This window comes from Otolemur garnettii, unplaced genomic scaffold (genome assembly GCF_000181295.1).
Source record: "Otolemur garnettii isolate 467f Iridium unplaced genomic scaffold, OtoGar3 scaffold00090, whole genome shotgun sequence".
NCBI classification, from domain to species: domain Eukaryota; kingdom Metazoa; phylum Chordata; class Mammalia; order Primates; family Galagidae; genus Otolemur; species Otolemur garnettii.
In genome coordinates this window covers 6,697,825-6,712,913 of record NW_003852485.1, presented here as the reverse complement: position 1 = coordinate 6,712,913, position 15,089 = coordinate 6,697,825, and the positions used below count along the sequence as shown (strand labels likewise).

The 15,089-nt window shown below is 40.1% G+C and overlaps 1 protein-coding gene across 3 annotated transcripts in view; it reads right to left on the bottom strand.

Annotated features, from left to right (window-relative positions):
* Positions 1 to 15,089, bottom strand: part of B3GALT1 (beta-1,3-galactosyltransferase 1) — a 34,880-nt gene that overhangs the window by 16,219 nt on the left and 3,572 nt on the right. Inside the window, exon 2 of one of the 3 annotated variants that reach the window (XM_023516342.1) lies at positions 398 to 617. The exons of the other annotated variants lie outside the window; for them this stretch is intronic. The gene's annotated coding sequence lies outside the window, so the exon portion shown is untranslated. The remainder of the gene's footprint in view (positions 1 to 397; positions 618 to 15,089) is intronic. 3 annotated transcript variants of the gene reach the window in all.

Sequence of the window (15,089 nt, the reverse complement as noted above, 5' to 3'; positions counted from 1 at the left end):
TGACCACAAATCCTGCTTTCTCAACCTTGATGAAGGACTCTTCTCCCATATTTGGCATTTTGAAGTCTCTCCACTCCCACTGGCTCCTCCTTTGTCTGTAGAAGTGCTTGCCTTCCTTTGCTTGGAAAAATAGCAACAACAGCAAGACGTTCTCTTGACCCCGGTACCACTTTCAATTATTGTTTTGCTTTCCTTCTAGGTTTCATAGCCAGGGCTCCTAAATAAGTGCTCTTTCCTGCAATATATCATCAGCATGGTAGCTGCCATTCTGAGTAAAGCCTGACACTGTTCTGGCCCAAGCCTCCCTGGTGGCAGCTGGGTGGGTGAGTCAGCGTGTCAACGTGTCAACTCCTGCTTTGGATTCCTGCCTGTTGCACCCTCATGTCTCTCTGCTCACCTTTCTAGTGGTCCTTTGTGTTTTCTTCTCTTCACCCTTCCTGGGCCTACTCTTCACAGCCTCCAAATCCCTGCTCAGCGCTCCCTCCAGTCTCAGCGGCACACGGTACACATGAGAGCAAGAGCTGTCAATCTCCGACCATCCTCGTAAGAAAGGGGGATCAGAGACGGTGCACTTTTCGGCCTGCTCATTTTCACCACTTCTCTCTCCCACAGACAGGCTAAAAAGTAAGTTTACATCAAAGGGAGAAGTTTGCCTTCCGTCTTTTTTTTTTTTTTTTTTTGCAGAAAAGGTATTTTAGAACATATGTGTTTGAGTTGTATTTCTTGGATTGGGAAGTTTCTATCACAGACTAACTTAACAAAAGGTTCAAAAAAAGGTTCTGGGCTTTTTCTTCACCTACATAGATTTGAGTTTTACTTTTCCTTATACTGGAGATGTCAGCCTGTTCCTGAAACCGCTCAAATGTTGCAAAGTCCCATTCAAAGCATGTTTTTACTGGGCCTGTTAGGGATGACTTTCTGTGAAAGTCTAAGGCTACTTTCTTTTGTTTAAAAGCTGCATTTTAATAGTCATTTCTTCAGTAAGTTCTGGAAAGACGGCACGGGTGATTTTTCTAAGGAATTTCAAGCTATTAGCTTCCCTAGTCCCTTAGTACATAATCTGAAAGTCTATGAGACAGTTTGAAAGTTTTGTAGAGGGAGAATTTAGGTAAGGTCTCTAAGTAGAATTGGAAACAGGTCAGGTGTAAAAGGAAATAGTCTTTTTGTTTTTTTAAACATATAAACATAAAACCATCAGAAATCATGGTGATTGCCATTCTGTACTGTATCTCTTCTGTCTAAAGAGTAACCATTTCCATACCTGGGTGGATTACCACAGCACGTCGTCCTTATGATTTGTTAAATCAAGGTTATGACATTTAGTAATTAAGCCCTTCAAAATAATATGTTAAATGACATTTTATATTTAATCAATACTTACTTTTTACTAGTACCACATAAAGTGCTTTACAAGTAACTCCTATAATCTTAACTAAAAATTACTTCTGTTAGGAAGTAGGTATCATGGTTCCCATTTTCAGGCCCAGAGAGATTAAGCAGTTTGTCCCAGCCACATAACTAATGAGTGATTAAATCTGGATTTGACTACAAGTCTATTAAACTGTACTATGTGGGTCTATACCACATATTCTCCATTTCACTTTTTAAGTGGTGGCTTACAATTTATGTTCTTATTTCCTTGACTTATCTGTGGAATAATGTGCAAGGTATAGAAAATGGACTCACCACTATTGTGCATCTCACCTCTGCTTAAGGGTCTTTCTAGCTCTGAACTCCTCAATTTCATAAGTTAGATGTGATAGTATTTTTTAATGAGAACTGGAAGAAGGATGAAAACTCATCCCCATTCACTGGGCTACTCCCTTTACAATATTAAGATATCTAGAAAGCCAAACCAGTACTGATGCTTAGAGTTCTTGCAACATTAGGTGAAAGGAAAACAGTTGCTCTTAAGGTACACAGTCTCACACACACACACACACACACACACACACACACACTTCTTTTTTTTTTAAGTCAGGGTCTTGAGTGCAATAGGATAATCACAGACAGCCTTCGGCAACCCCAGACTCCTAAATTTAAGCGATCCTCCCACCTTAGACTGCTGAGTAGCTAGGGCTACAGGCATGCTTTGCCACTCCCAGCTAATTAAAAAAACTTTTTTAGAGATAGGGCCTTGCTATGTTGTCCAGGCTTCCTTTGAACTCCTGGCCTCAAGCAATCCTCCTACTTTGGCCTCCTAAAGTGCTAGGATTATAGGGCATGAGCCACCATGCCTGGCCTTAAGGTATATCTTAACTGAGCTCTGATGCCAGGTGAGCTTTGTTCTCTACCATAATGAGGCATTCATTTCACCTTGGGAAGAACGTAAGACTTGATATCAGAAGGCTCTGTCACTTATAGTTATCAGACTGTAGTCTAATAAATTCTCCACTTATGGTAGATTTGGTAGTTTAGCCAATTAATTTCCTGTTCTAATACACCTTTAGCCTTTCTTCTTGGAAATGTGTTGTTGTAAAAGAGGCTGATGTCCATAACCAGCCTCCCCGGCTCTTTCACAGCCTAGTTCCCACCAACCAGACCCCTCTGGGGAGGACACAAATGAGGGTGAGCAGCACGGTGGCAGCTGCTTTCTGGGTATTTGGATCTCTCAGAAGCACGTGGAATGACAAAGGTATGCAGTTCTGCGGAAACCGTCTCTAAATGCAAACACTGTGTTGTAGCAGAGGCAGTGGTAGCAAGAATGTGCCCACTAAACAGCTCTAAGGAATTCTCAGGGACTTGGTGGGCTGCGTTGTTCATGGCCAGGTTTTTCTGGCCGGTTAGTTAACCAATCAGGGTCTTGACCCTCCAGAGATTTCATGAGCTGCCTTTTGATAGGTAGCTGTTTTTTTAGCCTGGTTGAGTGAATTCTGTTGTTCATAACTAAGAACTGTAAGACACATATCATTCTCGCCACTTCTTTAAGTGCAAAAATGAGATGAATATAATCTAATTTTTATGCTGGTTGTGAAGTGCATAGTAAACTTTAAAATGGCTTATGGAGTTTAATTTTGGTTATTATTAATTGCTGGTCACTTTGGCATTGTTCAAGAGAAATACTAACCACTGCAAACAGAAGAAATAAATCCCTACTGTACTCATCCTGGAAAATGCTACAAAGCATTGTCCAGGTGAGAGGCAGCCCTTTGAATGGAGGAGTATATTTGAAAACTCTATTTTCTCTTTTCATTGTTGTCTGAAAATGTATGGTGTATGTCTTTTGACTGGATGTCACATGGCCCTCCTGTGATCTTGCCCTGGATGTCAACTGATTATCTCTGTCAGGGAACTATACCTCTTCCCCCTAGGTGGATTGACTGAAAACCATGCTATCTTCACTTTAAATAGGCCACCATAGGCTGGGCATGGTGGCTCATGCCTGTAATCCTAGCAGATTTCAGAGGCCAAGGTAGGTGGACTGTCTGAGCTTTGGAGTTCAAGAGCAGCCTGAGCAAGAATGAGACCCTATCTCTATTAAAAGTAGAAAAACTGAGGCAAGAGGATCTCTTGAGCTCAAGAGTTTGAGGTTGCTGTGAGTTATGACGCCATAGCACTCTATCCAGGGCAATGGAGTAAGACTCTTTTTTTTTTTTTAAAAGCCACCATAACATACTCTTAAAAATTACTAAAAATATGTTTGTTCTTTTTTGTTATGTACTAATTTTACCTTATAACTGCACATGCCAGCGTATGTGTGCCTGTTGGTGAATCTGAAGACATGACAACTTCTTATTCTCCTTTTTACGTTGTACTAAAAATGGACCATTATGCTTTTGTTTGTATTGTTATTATTCATTCTACGTGACATTTTTACCATTAAAATTTATTAACATTGCAATATACAAACATTCAAATCACTACTTTTAAGGACTTCAGAGTTAGAGTAACTATAGTAATTGTGGGAAGAAATAAGGGATTTTTTTAGATATATAATTTGTAAGATACTGAAATAGCTAATTCTTGATGGGGATGACTGTCTTAGATTGATGGAAGAGATAAAATTTGACTTATATGTCAAATTTTTAAAAAAAGAATAGAGAAATTCCAATAGGAGAGAAATTGGTTGTAGGGGAGAGATACCGGTCAGAGGAAAGCACATGCAGAGAGACAAAGGTGTTAAATCACTTGATTTATTTCAAAAGAGGGAGCTGCCCAGTATAACACAATGTTGTCCTCATGGTAGAATCTGGTTGAAAGTGAGAATGTGAAGGGAGCCCTTGTTCATCGGTCTGTATTTTTTCCCCACTAAACTGTCATCATTTTTTCCTTCAATATATCCATAACTTGGTAACTTTACCATTGACTGTATTTTAGGTTGATTGTTTCCATCTTCCTATGGGAAGATGACGCAATCAATAGGCTAATTTTCTCAACTGCTTTTAACTGTGCCTCTTGGATAAACTTTAACCTCTGTAAGGGCAAAGATTTTATCTGGCTTAATCACCATCTTTATTGCTGTCTCTAGTATGTCTATCTTTACCATTACATCCTAGCATAATATCACAGTGGAAGAGACATTGTAGTTGATGAAATAATAAGTAAATGGCTTCCTGACTGCCATAATCAGCAACTTGTTATCTAATAGTAGCATTAAGATATCATAGAAAAGTGGACTATATTCTAGAACAAGCATTTATGATGGCCTAGAAAGATACACCAAAAGGTGTTTGTAGGGGGTATAGGTGTCTGATATCTTCTTCTAGGCCCCAGCCCTTTTCACTATTCAAGGCAAATTTCTGCCTGTAATCTTGAACTCATGATGTCATTACAATGTTTCTAGATTTAAAATACATTTTCTAAATAAAATCTAAAGTTCCTGTGTTTAGGGAAATATTCCCAGTGGGAGACAATAAGCACACATGTACACATGCAGAATAACCCATCATGTATAAAAGAGAAATTCAGACAATGTAATACAAAACCTGAAACTTTTCTGAGCTGAATATTTTTTAAGGTTTGTCACAGGTTGTCAACTGTTAAATCCTTGAATTATTTTTTCCTGAGTGTCTTTCTGAACAGATTTTTAAATAAATTATATGATTTGCTGTTGTGGTGGGTCATTTGTGATTACATCCATCTTGTCCGGTTACAGCAGTAACATGTAAATTGCATCTCTGAGGGGTGATAAAGTGATGCAAATCGTGCTTTTCACCTTGGGTTACCATAGCCACGGTCATTATTTGCAATAGCTACTGTGCTGTGTTCTTCTGTGAAATCCCCTAAAAAGAGCCTTCCCCTCATGTCACAGCCAAGCTACGGGTGGGAATATATACCCTGAAAGTTTGGAGACAAAATTACTTCACTGCTTCCAAAATTGCCCTCCCAGGAAGTTATCTTCTGAGCTATTGTCAAGTTGGCTTTCATATGCCTGAAAATTCTTTACAGAGGCCATTGACGGCAGGATATGAGAGAATTTAAATTGTATTTTGGGGCAATGGGAATGGGGTAGGTGAAGAATAACCCTGTACTAACTGGAAAGTTTCTAAGGCATGATGCACACAGCAGCAGTCCTGGGCCTGTGGCTCCCCAGGGATGTGAGTCACAGATTGGTAGAGAAGTGTCAGTGCTTCTGGGTCCCCGAGGAACTGTAGGGCATGGTTGCTGGAGCAAATGTCAGAAATCAGGATTATTATTTCTCTTCTACTTGGGCTAGAGAGCTAAGCATGTAAGTGAGCGCCCAGTAGGAGTGATATATTCATGGAGGTCTGAGGGAAGTTTTTCAAAGTGCTGCCTTATACCCTGAGCGTATTCCAATAGCCTTATTATTTTAGGTTGTGAGGTGCTAATGGGTAGAAACGGGATTAATCAAAGTTCAGCAGATTTACTGAAAGATTGCTTAAGGTCTTTACCAAGGTCTATTCCTTTGAGTGTCTCAAGACAGAGATATAACATGGCCCACAGAATTTTGTTTCTGCTAGAAAAGCTTTTGGGGAACACAGTTTGGGATGGTTATCACGATTTCCCCTTTGGAATCATAAATGGCTTCTATCACTTTTTTATTATCACATTTATTTTTAAAGAGATCTAAGACAAAGGAGCCTGGTTACTTTATGGGATAAATGTAATCTTACTTGAGTATTTTTTTAAAAATTCTTATAAATCGGATACTTTATTACTCTTGTTTTTCTCTCCCTGTCTCTCCCTTTGAGAAAGCTTTTTAGTATTACAAAAATGATGTGCTCAAGACCGAAAATGTAGAGGATAAAAATAAGTAAAAAGAAAATAAAAATCACCTGTAATCCTTGCAAGCACACATAAGCACTGCTGATACATACATAGATGTAGATATTTTTCCATTTGCATTTTATATTTTTTCATGTATCAATATGGGATCATGTTGTCTGTTACTTTCATGCTCTTTTTTCTCTTGTAGTATCATTAACACTTTTTTTGTTACTGTGTACTCTCATGCCACTCATTTTCGATCCCATTTTCCACTTATATAGTCATCTCTCCACTGTTATTAGATATTTCGTCTAATAGGCTTCCTACTCTCTCCAGGTTTGCTCTGTTAGCACTCTCAGGGACCCCAGCGATGTGAATGTTAGAACAGCCTTATCCTGGAAGCTTCACATCCTCAGTAGTGATGCCAGAGAAGAAAGACACCAGCAATGGTCTGCTGCCCGGAGTCCTGAAATCACGCTTATGGTACTACTGACAGGCATAACTTCCTACCCTGGGTCATCAATCTGCAACCACAACTTATTGCTGGGCCACTAATATTGCAGAGTAGCATACAATTAGTCAAAGCCAGCTATTTATGGGTCAGATCCACAGAACAGTGGTAAGTTGACCTTTCTGGTTTTAGTATGATGATGGTATATGATCTGGGCTCATTAGGATGGCAGCATAAGACAATTTCGTGTTTTGTTTGAAGTTATCCAGGTCATTTATTTCAGAACTAGCACTGGACTGACAAGGACACATCACTTATACCCTAGATTGCGCCTTAGCATCATAGGAACAGTTACCAAGAAGCTGGATCAGCAATCCTGGTCATCTGTCTGATGAGCCAAGTTCAATAATGGTTTGACCCAACTGCCAAGTACTAAGAATTCCTATGTGGGGATGCACCATGGAGCTCCTTCTGGACATCTGGTCAAGCACAGCATGACAGAGTCTGGCAGGCTGGATTTCCCTGGTCTAAAGGAAGCTCTGTTCCAGGCATGTTATACTGTGGGGAGAAGATCTTGATTTCCTATCATCTTAGTTTTTTTATAACTTTGAAGCATCATGGAATAATATTTTAAATAAAGGAAGTCAAGTTAGGCTATCTTGTGTCGAATGTTTATGAAAATTTGCAGCCACAGGCTTAGCGTCCATATCTCAGTGGCTAGGATGCTGGCTACATACACCAAGGCTGGAGGGTTTGAACCCAGCCTGGGCCTGCTGGACAACAATGACAACTGCAACAACAACAACAACAAAAAATAGCTGGGTATGTGGTGGGCACCTATAGTCTCAGCTACTTGGGAGGCTGAGGCAAGAGAATTGCTCTTGAGTTGAAGGTTGCTGTGAGCTGTGACACCACAGCACTCTACTGAGGGCAGCATAGTAAGACTCTGTCTCAAAAAAAAAAAAACTGTAGCCACAAACTTTTATATTTTACTTCCTAGGATCTTGGATTTTGTCAGTAATTTTGAAAAGCATTTGTGGAGGGAATTGTACCAGGAGGCAGCATTGTTAAGTGTTAAAATTATAGGTCATAAACCCGAGTTTGAATTCTGCCATTTCTAGCTGCTTCACTGCTTTGCAATCCTTTCTTTGGCTTTAAGACAGGAAAAGTGTGCCTACTTCAGGTTTGTGAAAATGAAATAAGAGAATTCTAGGAAAGCACTCCCTGCTGGTCTTTGAGCACATTAGTGCTTAATAAAAACTAATGTTAATGTTTACATTTAAAGAAAATTATAAATACATGTCGATATTTTAATACAACTTATTAGCCATGAGGATGCTATTATTAACACTGTTTCTTCAGCTCCATCCATCTGAACATGAAGGACGTAAAGTTTCCATCTTTCTTAATGGCTGCATAGTATTCCATGGTGTACATATACCACAGTTTGTTGATCCATTCGTGGATCGATGGGCACTTGGGCTTCTTCCATGACCTGGCAATTATGAATTGGGCTGCAATAAACATTCTGATACAGATATCTTTGTTGTAATGTGATTTTTGGTCTTCTGGGAATATACCTAATAAAGGAATTGCAGGGTCAAATGGCAGGTCTATTTTCAGTTCTCTAAGTGTTCTCCAGATGTCGGAGAATGTTCTTCTGAGCAAAGTATCACAAGACTGGAGGAAAAAGTATCCAATGTACACACCCCTATTATGAAACTAATTTATACCTTTTATAGGAAAGCTATAACCTAATAACAACCTAAGGATACGGGGTAGGGGAAGGGAGGGGGGAATGCGTGGAGGGAGGGGGATTCGAGGGTTCACTTCTGTGGTTCATCTTACAAGGGTACAAGTGAATCTTTCTATGAGTAGAATATGAATGTTTTGGCACAATAACTAAGAAAATTACGTGAAGGCTATGTTGACCAGTTTGATGGAAGTGTTTCGGATTGTTTGTGAAAACTCCACACTGTACCCCAGAAGTGCATTAATGTACACAGTTACTATTCAATAAAAAAAAAACTAAACAAACAAACAAACAAACAAAAAACACTGTTTCTTTTAGTACAGGTGCTACTGTCCTCTAAGGCGTTGAGGTCCTGAGAGTAGTCATAATTTGTTTCGGTATCCTGTAGAAATGATGAATGAGACAATGCTATAGAAGTCTGTATAAGATGTGAAGCTTTGCTCAGTGTAGCAGGTGCAGGGAAGACTTGCAGGAGTCCCGTGGCAGGTGCTGCAGACCTTTACTTGCTAGGAAGCATGGGTGAGTGAAAGGTGTGGTTACCACTCCCCTGTCGGATTATAAAACCCAGGCTCAAATCTAAAGAACTGAGAGACCTTGGGTGTTCTGTTCTGTTTTGTTTTGATCATTGGTTTTTATTATCTTAAACAAGATGTGATCAAATAGGTCCCTACTATTCTCTCTACAATGTAACTTTTATATTAGTATGTGTCTTTAAATAGCCCAGTTCAGGGACTATGTTTTAATTCATTTGGTTTTTTTTCAGTTTTGTTAATATTTATGCCAAACCACATTCCATTGAAGTGTTTAAAAACCTGAGCAAAGTCCACTTAATAGTTTCTGCTATTTAATTATGTAAAAACCAACAAAAATTTTTATTATTTTAAAGGAAAGTTTATGATATGAAAAGTTACTTAAATATATTAGCCTATCATACTTTCCTGTGGTTAATCTTATTTTCCCCTCTCCCCAAAATATTCTCGTGGCAAATCCAGAGTCTCTCAATAGCTGTATTCACTGTAACTATTCCAATTTTTTTTGCATCTCAGTCTGGAGCATTTTACTTTCCTAATTAGGAGCATGGTTCAGTGGCTGCTGGCTAAAGACCAGCCTGGTGTGTGTTTCTCACTCTCTCAGGAAAAAGGGGTGCCGGATAGCATCTTCAGTCCTCATTAGATGGCTGATACATTTCATTTCTATGATACATTCTGCAGAAGCTGCTCAGGCAAGTGTGGCTATGCCATTGAGGCCAGGTTTGCTAATTGGGTGATGGGAAGAAGCATCCATATAATCTCAGTATCGGTGGGGAATTTGAGAAATTGGAGGTTTAATCCCATGGTCTTTCTTGTCCTAAATGCATAGAAAGGCATCATCCCAGAGTTTTTTGCCTCCATTCAGAACCTAAGGTGTTTCTCAGTGGATTTATCACAAGACGTGAATGAACTAGACAGGTTACCGTCTTTTTGTAAGAGTGAGGAACTTGTGCTGGCCCATATTGGGTTCCAACACTCTGGGGTAGAAGACTGCTCTCAAAGAGCTTTTAAAAAAGGTGTTTCTAAAAGCTTTTCTAGGGAGTCATGAGTTACCACACGGGCATATTTATCAAGGTGTCATTCTTAGTGAAATTAATGACAAGAGGCACGGCAGAGGTGGAGTTTCTTAGCTGGCAGGAAAGTGCCAGCCCTCTCCTCAAGCACAATGTGTGCATCAGAGCATCATTAGTTTGGAAACTTTATTTCTGCATCTTATGGGGAGAAACTCTGCAGAGAAAGTAACCTTTTGTAACCAAAGTGAAGAGAAATAGTAAAATCTAAGTTAGAATTTGCATCTGATTTTATTATGAGAATTGTTATTTTCTGGAAGAAACCACACTGTGGTTTTCAAGGATGGAGAAGCCAGAGTCAGCTGCTCTTTCTTCATCTATCAATGGTAGGCCCTTAAAAAGGATGCACTAAGAAAACTGTTATTCAGATACTGCGGATTTTTATAAAGAAAAACATGGGCTCCATTTGGGTGCCATCTATTTATTAACTTTAAGCTGAAGTACAGTTTATACAGACTACTGCATATAATAAATCTTCGTCCAAGTACATAGAAATACACTACTAATACAAGAACACCATTACCCTGACCTGATTCTATTTGTTTATGTATGTATGTATTTATTTTTGAGACATAGTCTTACTTTGTTACTCTTGGTAGAGCGCCATGGCATCACAGCTCACAGCAAACTCAAACTTCTGGGCTTAAGTGATTCTCTTGCCTCAGCCTCCTGAGTAGCTAGGACTACAGGCGCCCCCACAATGACTGGCTATTTTTAGAGCGAGGTCTTGCTCTGGCTCAGGTTGGTCTCAAACCTGTGAGCTCCGACAATCCACCTGCCTTGGCCTCCTAGAGAGTGATTCTCTTTATTTTTGAGTTCTGACCTATGAACTTTTGAAATGGAGACCAACATAACCTATGCTGTTCAGCAAAGCTCTCTTTCGAGATAATAATCCACTTTACAGTAGAGTCTTCCCTGACGGGCAAGTCCAACATTGAGATTGCTTTTGTTAAAAGCTGATTTCATCCTTATAGCCCAAACTTCAGTGTTGGCAGCAAAGGTGATGTAGTAAAAGCATCTACCCAGGGATAAACAGCGCCTTAGATGTAAATGTATCTGAGGTCTTAGGAACTACAAGGGCAAGTTTCTAGTCTTTCCTCTGGGAATTTGTACTTGGATCTGATTATGTTTGCAGAAAGATCTCATTTTTTTTCATGTATAGACTAGTTGTTTGTATAATGTCAACATACAATTTCCAGTTATCTTGGGATTTGGTTAAATCAATTCCCTTTTTATGGTACTTACATGAGGGATAGATAGGTAGCTTTCCGAATTCACTTCTGCAGATTAAGAGGCCCATTTCATGGTGGGAGAAAAGTATAGTTTCCAAAGTATAGTTTCTTTGTTTAGACAGAGTCTTACTCTGTTGCCTGGGTGTGCAGTAGTGTCATTATAGCTCACAGCAAACTCAAACTCCTGGCTTCAAGTGATCCTCCTGCCTCAGCTTCCCTAGTTGCTGGGACTATATGTGCCACCATAGCCAGATAATTTTTGTATTTTTGTTGTTGTTGTTTGTAGAGATAGGGGTCTCACTACATTGCTCAGGCTGGTCTTGAACTCCTGGCCTCAACTAATCCTCCTGTCTCAGCTTTCCAAAGTGCTAGGAGTACAGGTGTGAGCCGCTGAGCCTGGCCAGGAGAAAGGTGCACCACCCCACCTAACTCTTCTGTTATTGCCTAGTGTCATTTTTTCATTGAGCAAATCAGGAACTGCCTACCTTTGTGTAATGGTTTTCTTTCTTTCTTTATTAAACCATAGCTGTGTACAGTAATGCAGTCATGGGGTACAGTGTGCTGATTTTATATACAATTTGACATATTTGCACCATGTGTAATGGTTTTCATCTGATTCGTTATTTCAGAAATATCTTCAGGATCATTCTGAATCTCATTTAAGGAATGGATTTCCTTGAGCTACTTACTGTTTGATCTGCAAGAGTCACTTGTGCCTCTATTTCTGTGTTTGTTAAATTGGTTACGTAGCTTGGGAATTTCACACTCATAACCTCTGTAGGAGACACTGCCATCTGCCATACAGTTTAGCCTCTGAATGTGGCCTTCAAGGAAGCTATATTTATTTCAAGGACAAAGAAGCCAGAGGGAAAGGGGACACATTTATTTTCACTTTTCACAGACAACAGTGGGAATGAATCTACACTCTGGCAGGGAGACCTCATTAGGTGCCAAAGTGCCACAGTTATTTGCATAATGTGTAATCTAAGGTGTTGATTCATCTCTGATAAACAGGCATGTTTAGTGAGGGGAGGCAAAATTATGCATCGCCCCTCTGCCTGCCCCTTAAGAAAGCAATCACACTCCTTCTCTCTACCAACTCCAGAGTAAGAACCTTTCTGCTCCATTGAACTGGCTTCCTGTGTCTACTTAGCAAACTGACTAATGGCTCTGGCTGTACCCTGCTGCCACCTGTCATGCCACCTCCTGTAACTGCTCCTCCCCCAAAGAAAGGAACTCATGTTCATGCCCAGGACGGGTTTGGGGTGCATTTTTACTTGATTTTGTAAGTGTAACTACTGTGCTCCACCCCACCCCCCTACTAAACAGGACTTTTGGAGACTGTGAGGGAACATGTTTTTTAGGAAGTGCTTTGCTGTTAAAAATCTTGGAGAAGAATGATTCGCAACAGGGTATTTGTTTAAGATGGATGTTCAGCATAGAATTTTGGTTACAGAAACTGGACATGTATCTGTCTGCACAGTTATGCAAATAGATACCTTTGCTTTAATAAGTGAGTCCTCTCATTTAATTGAAAAGTCCTAACATTAACTATGTAGTGAAATTTGTATTTTTTAATATATGGTGGTCTAAAACGAAACTCCCAACTTTGGATTTTGGTGTAATGCTTTGTCCCTGTTCCCACTGTGCAGTAATGGTGTCACAGGACATCTGCAGGAGGACTGAAGGTCAGAGGTTTCTGCACTTCTGCTGTGTGTTTACATTGTAACCACAACTGGCAGTCACAACACTACCGCTGCTTATCACATGCGGTGCTCTGTGTCAGATGCTGTTTAGTTTCTCTAGTTCTCAAATTATCATCCTCACTTTAGAAAATGACAAGCTATTGAAGCCATAGAGAACTTAGAAGCTTTTCTAATTCTGTTTGGTGGCAGCACATGCCATTGCCATTTATGTAGCATGGATGGACATCAGTCGCTGTACATGGCTCAACCCCCAGCTCCTCTGCAGAGCAGGACCTGCAGAAAGCCTCCCTTCCACTGTGCCACGCAGCTGCCTTGTTCACTTATAGTCTTTCTTAAGAACCTGGCTTTTCATGCAGTGTACACTCAATATATTACATGGTTAATAATATTTGTTGACTGGCTTTTAAAAAAGGGTTTGGAAGACATGCCTCAGATTTATGTTTGGAAGACATGCCTCAGATTTATGTTTTGTAACCATTTAGCAAAGTATTAAGTCTCAGATTTCACTACTGTAAATCTAGGTGGTTATAAAGGGACTATTAGATACCGGCTCTTGAGTCATTAATTCCTCTTCTCTCTATATATGATGCAGTTTTCCAAACTCCAAATAGTATCACCAGTGATTTTTTTTTGGGGGGGGGGAGGGCAGGGGCAGGTGAAATCTTGCATCTCTGATCTCTCTTTCTTATTTCTACTTCTCCATGTTTTCTCCAACCAGAGAGGGTGAGCAATTTCACAGGCTTTATGCCTGAGAAAGCACTTAGTAATCCACCTTAAAAATACCCCCCTATTTCCTCCTCCCTTTATTAATGGCTCCTTCTCCCACTCTCATTTCTTTTCTCTCCACTTTTTCTCTTCTGGAAACAATGCTGTGATTTGGGGGGCCACAGATGCAGGTGTTCACCTCAAATTTTTATTTTGACCATTTTAAGAACATAAGCTGTTCGTGTTGAAAGAACTCAGGTGGTTTTAATATTGGTTTAACATTCCGTATGTCCAAAAGACAGGAATTTTGAGAGCAAATCAGTGACTACCCAATTTAAAGCGCAATTACATAGTAATTCCTCAATTTGCTTTTGAACACCGAATCCTCTCCATGGGTTTCAGACAGATGTCACAGCAGATGCACCTCATATAAAGGAGAATTTCCATTAACTGCAGCACTGGCTGGGCTTACAATCTGCGGCAGTGCTCAATTAAATTGTTAACAAAGGGCATTGTTGAATACCACTAGGAAGCAGGATTCAGACGGCAGAGGGATGGAAATCGTCAAACATGGAAAGTTCCCGTGAGAAAGCACACCAGGTATACGGTTGGCATTTCAAAGGTTTGAGGAATACTTGGTTTGGCTTTGGGAGAAGTTTGTGACAGTTATTTATAGTAACAACCAGATTTAGGAGAGAAGTTTCCAGTGTATAAACTTATTTCTACTTACACTACCTCATTTGATTATTGCCAGAATCTAGGACAGAGACATGGATGTCCCAAGCCTCAGAGGCTCACCAAGTTCCCACAACTGCTGTGTAGCGTGGCCTGCACCCCAGGGAGGCTGCCAGATGTCAGGCCACTTTTCCTGGCATCACGTCACGCTGTTTCCTCATGGGAACAGTCAGTTCAGTCAACAAATCAATTAGACTGTGCATGTGTTTTTAATCAAATCGACTGACCTTTTGACTTGTTAATTTAAAATCAAAGTGATTAAATCAGCTGTTTGTGCAGACAGGTTAGGAAGCCCTTGCTTACTTCTACATCGAATTCTTGGTTTGGGCAGTATATATGTATTTTCAAAATGCTACAGTTTGAAATCAATTATTTGTACAACACAGGAAATGGCTAGACTGGTACCAGTCTTTTCAATTGAATCCATACACATCCAGGATAATCACCACTGGCAGCATCATCCTCAGATGTGTAGCACAACGTGCCTGTATTGATATGAAGGGTTCAAAATTGGGGGCAAGCAAATGGATGCCCAAACTCCTCCGCTGCAAGCCCTTTGCTGAAGGCTGGGAAAAACTTGCACATCTCCTTGATCTTTTTTTCCCCCGAACAAATTTTTTTTAAGCATGACTGTATCTCCACCCAACCCCGTTCTGGCTTAATGTCCTTCCTTATTCTAATCTGGACGATGGGAGGTTTGACCGCAGCCTTCCCACTATGACCCTGCTTCCTGGTCTGC